General features: G+C 41.3%; 1 protein-coding gene across 1 annotated transcript in view; it reads right to left on the bottom strand.

Annotated features, from left to right (window-relative positions):
- The window catches only part of OPCML (opioid binding protein/cell adhesion molecule like), a 1,125,121-nt gene that overhangs the window by 785,427 nt on the left and 334,356 nt on the right, over positions 1 to 5,338 (bottom strand).

Here is a 5,338-nt window from a genome sequence, read left to right on the forward strand (position 1 = left end):
CTTTACAGATGCCTTGCTTCAATGGAACAAGCGTGATCTGAGTAGGATGCCTCCTCAAACAGCCTTTAGTCAAAGAATGGGTGAAAAAGGGAGAAAACAGGCATATATTCTGGGACGTTCATAGCCTGAAAAGAAGGCGCATGGCAGACACTAAAATGCCTTCCTCCAGAAGGCTTCACTGCACAACTGCCAGTCCTACCCACAAAACGTATCAACCCAGACAGATGACCTATTTTCAAGGTACTCCTTCTCCCGTGTAAGGTCCACGCTTTTCATGCTAGCAGAAAATAAATGAAATGATATTTTCCAACCTTCCTAGAATAAACAAAATCTCACTTGGATATCCTTCCAAAATGGGTTCAAAGGATTTCTATCTCATTCAATGATTTTTATATTGATGGATATGATGCAGCTGTTTAAAACTCTATTCCATTATGATTGCTGGTCCTGTACAATAACCCGCAGTGGGGAGATGTGTTTTCATAGCAACACATGTGAAAAATCTTCAGGAGTTTTGTAGTTTTCTCACAGTTCTGAGTTTTAAAAAGTGAAATGGCTGTTTGACAAAAGGACATTCGATCATACATTGCATTTTGTTTCCATAGTAGGTACATTTAGCAAGTAAAGAATCAGAACAAAAGAGATAAAACTCCTGCTCTGCTCTGCTCTAGGCAGCCCATATCTGGTGACATGTAATAGGAGACTGTACAAACCAAGACATGGGGCTTGAAAGAGCCAGAAATGAGAAGAACTTCACGATTGGGAATTAGATGGACATGAAGAAAGGCGTTGTCAGGGGAGACAAGAGGGTAGCGTGGGAACACATGAAGCACTGTGGAGAGGGGGACTCACATTTATTCTGTTGTCTCCCAGGGCAGGACTAGTATTAGCATGTGGATTTTACAGACAGACCATGGGAGTGCGATGGGATGAGGCCCATTCCCATAGCCACAGCTACTGGGAGCAACAGGAGCTGTGTCAGGTAGCAGACATGCTTAGGCCCTTAGGGAGGGCCTAGCAGAGGCTGCTTGAATGCATGATGAGGAGGCTTAGAAGATGTGTATTCTGGATTGGATGCATATGAACCAATGAGCTGCAAGTTTTCTTCTAATAAAGATAGTATATGAATCCCTAAATCCATCTCTGTATCTTAAAATAGTTTATTTGGGAAGGTACATAACTCAAAGCATTTAAATAAATAGCTTACTCTCCTGTACACAAAGAAGTACAAACAACATGATGGATAAGAGAAGAGAAGGATTACATTCCCAGCAACAAAATAATACATATATAAAAAGGAGAAGTGTTAAGCTGGCTAACTGTAAAGAACGGGGGGCTCTAGTTCACACAGACATTTTGGGCAAACCTAGGTCTTGAGGGGTAGAAAAAACTCAGGAAAAGAATCAGAATAGGAAAAGAATCAGAATCACCTATGCAGGAGGTGGGGAGAGGGTGGCAAGAGGGAATTGTAGGTGGAGTTCTTTAGAGGATCTTACCATAGTTTCTTGCTTAAAATTAGCTCTAGGGGAAAACAAAGAGAAGAATATATTGTTATATGTTGCTCTTGGAAATTACCTTTGCTTTTATTATTGTCTTATAAGTAATAGATTCTTTTTTGTTTTTTAGTTTTAAGAAATTTTTTTCTTGTAATAAGATTCACAATTCAGTGCTTCAACATACACATATGACGCTACAGTCACCTAGTGATGGAAATCCAGTGACAGAGAGGCAGGGGAACAGTAAGCTGGATAGATGAGCTAAACAAGCCAACCCTTTATCTTGCAAAAGGACTGAGGGGAGGGGAGTGCACAGGTATTCTGAGGTTGATGTTAAGAAATCTTGGTTCCACTTACACATTTTCATCCTTCCCAAGTATTCCACAAAATGTGGAATATCCATGCTGCTCTGAATTATAGATGTGATGACTAATCCTTCAGCAACACTTTGATTTCCCCTAAAGGCCTCTAATCCTTAATTAATGCTAACTACCAACACCTCATACTGCAGTTTGCCATTGCTTGTCTTTTTTGGAAAGAAAGGAAAATTATCCAAGTCTACTAAAGTAGAGTCTCCAAGAAGGCAAGATTTCTGTTTCTTATTTATCATTAAATCCTCATACTTAGTAAAACTCTAACAGCCAGTAGATGCTCAAATATGTCTATGAAATGAAGGAATAAACAGACTCAATCTTTGCACTGACCTGGGAGACACCCCTGAAGAGAAGTCTTTCACAGTCTGGATCCAGCCTTCATGAGACTGTCCTGCACACGTCCCACCCTCCATCCAGCCAAAAAGTTCTGCATTGCTCAAATGAGCACAATTCCCCCACCCCTACACAGCTCCTATCTCCATGGAAAGCCTGATGTCTCTGCTGAACTCTTTACTTACTCTTCAAGAACCAACTGGAGAACATTTTCCCTGAGATGTCGCCCCTGACTGCTGCAAACAAGACCTCTCTCCTTGAAGTGTCACACCACCCTGTGCATGTCACATGGGCAGAGATTGGCACACTGATTTCTACATTTATATGCACCTGTCTCCCTTAATAAGAGGAAAGTGGTTTATTTCGGGGCAGAAGAGAAGACACTCATCGTGTACTTTTTTTGCCATTGTTTTTCCCTCTGATTTTTAAATCGCAAATATTTTTCTCTTCACATAAAAAGATTGGAAACATACCAAAGTACATAAAGCAAAATCTCCACCCTCAGCAATCTCATTCTTTTAGAGGTGGCCACTTGTATACAATTGTGGTGTGCTTTTAGAGGTGGTTTTCTGTACGTACAATCTCTCCAACATCTCTGGATGTATATCTAACCTATAGATATAGATATGTACTTGGACATAGACATACAGATATAGGTATAGATAAACACTGATATTTTTAAAACAAGTTATTAATGTATGTTTGCCAAATTACAACTTATTTTTTCCACGTAACAATATGTTCCAATATCTCCCATGTCATTATATGTAGAAGAATTAAAAATAAAACTGCCATTCAACCCAGTAATCCCTTTGTTGGGTACATACCCAAAGGAATACAAATTGTTCTACCATAAAGACATATACACCCATATGTTCATTGTAGCACTATTCACAATAGCAAAGACATGGAATCCACCTAGAAGGCCATCAACAGTGGACTGGATAAAGAAAATGTGGTACATACACACTATGGAATACTACGAAGCCATAAAAAAAGATGAAATTATGTCCTTTGCAGAAACATGGATGTAGCTGGAGACCATTATCCTAAGCAAATTAATGCAGGAACAGAAATCCGAGCACTGCATATTCTCACTTATAAGTAGAAGGTAAACATTGAGTACATATGTACACAAAGAAGATAATAATAGATACAGGGGCCCACTTGAGAGTGGAAGGTGGAAGGAGGGTAAAGACTGAAAAACTACCTATCAGGTATTATGCTGATTACCCAGGTGACAAAATTATCTCTGCGCCAAACTCCCAGGACACACAATTTAGCCACGTAACAAACCTGCACATGTACTCCTGGAAATTAAAATAAAAGTTGGAAAGAAAACAACGCATGCTTTTTTTTTTTAACTGTTGAATTGGATTCCATAGCATGGAAGTATATTTTATGCCTTTTAGTTTACATTTCTAAGATTTAGCACAATTCTTGACACCCAATAAATGACTAGGTCCTACCTACAATTCAAGATGGTCAAACATTTTGATGAATTTTTCTCCCCCATTGCTCTAAGCTTTTCCGGAGATAAATTGGGTAGCCACATCTCATTCCAGTTTATCATAGGTAAGTAGGTAAGTGGCATGAGAGCAAGATGCTGACACCAGGAAGATGCATTGTTCAGAAGATGAGCATTTCTGCATCCAAGCAGAGTGCAGAAAAGGCAAAGAAGAAAAAGTAAATGAAGGAGAGGAGAAAAAAATGGGATTTTCTGGAATTCCAGAGAGTTGAGGTAGCAGAATAGCAGAAAATGAGTAACTTGGAGGACTTTGTTCTTATGCTGTGTCTCCAGCTCAGAAAATGTCAACACTGGCTAAAGCCACTATGCCTGAGAAATAGGGTTGGAGGTCTCTGCCTGCCTTCTCACTGCCTCTCCAAACTTATCTGCCAGTATTTACTTACTAACTTTTTAGGTCAGTATCTCATGCCATCCATTCATTCAATCAATGGTTTTTTATTATTTATTAATTACTATGAATCTGGTATTGTTCAACGTGCTGAGAATTTAGCTGTTACCAAACAAAGCCTCCAAGCCTTAATGGAGCTTATATTCCAGCGGAACAGGCGGACAATGAACACACAATAAAAAATAATTCACTGTCAGCCACTGAGAACTGCTGTGAAAAGATAGAGAGACATAAAGAAATAGACAAAGATCTGGGAATGATTTAGGTAGAATAGTCAAGGAGGGGTCTCTGCCGAGGTAACGTTGCCCAGAGGTCTGCATGCCCAGAGGAGGTCAGCCATTCCACCTCCGGCTGAAGCCATCCTTCCCTCCTGCACTAGGTTGGGTAGATGGGAGATGACCAGTCCTACCTGTCCGTTGAACCCATCCTCCATCATTTTCACTCTGCCACCAATTAGCTAGATCAGCTGGGGTGATTATTCCTACAATGTGTGTCTTGCTTTCAACCTTTGTAAAACAAGGAACTGGACTCATGGCTTCTATGGTCCCTCCACAAATAACAATCATTTATGGTGTGATGTGACTGCTGTCAGGGGGACCTCACTATTCAACCATCACATATCCTTTCCCAACACAGAAAGACCCCAGTAGACCACTCCACAGCAGACAAAGGCAGAACGGTCTCGCCCTCCCTCGTTTTGCCCAAATACCTGAGATTGGGAGCTGTTGGCCAGCGGCTCCGTCCCTTGTTTTCAATGGTTTCAAGGTAACGTTTCTTCCAGGGAAACTTCTTCTAGTAGCAACCCACTCAGTTACCTTGCAAGTTAGGCCCCAATATTCCTTGTGGAAGCTCAGGTGGGAAACAGGCATCACTGACACTGGCTCTGCCACACCAGCCAAGGGATCCTGCCAGGACCCAACACGCTGCTTCATCTCACAGACATCTCTGGATGTGCTTCTGTAGAAGGCAGCAGGTGGCCGTGAGAATACATAGGCTTTGCAGACTCCCTCCTGGACGTGCAGCTTAGTGCTTCTGCTTACCAGCAGTGTGATTGACCCATAATTAAAAGTAGCTGCGCTTGTTTAGTATCTTGTGTGTGTCAGGGCCGAGCACGTGACCTGAATGAGCTGACGTTTCACCCCAGGAACACTAGCAGTTTCTGCTATTACATAGGAGGTACTGTTATGTCACTGTTACACAAACGCAGAGACTGAGGTTC

The sequence above is a fragment of the Pongo abelii genome, chromosome 9, assembly GCF_028885655.2.
Source record: "Pongo abelii isolate AG06213 chromosome 9, NHGRI_mPonAbe1-v2.0_pri, whole genome shotgun sequence".
NCBI lineage: Eukaryota > Metazoa > Chordata > Mammalia > Primates > Hominidae > Pongo > Pongo abelii.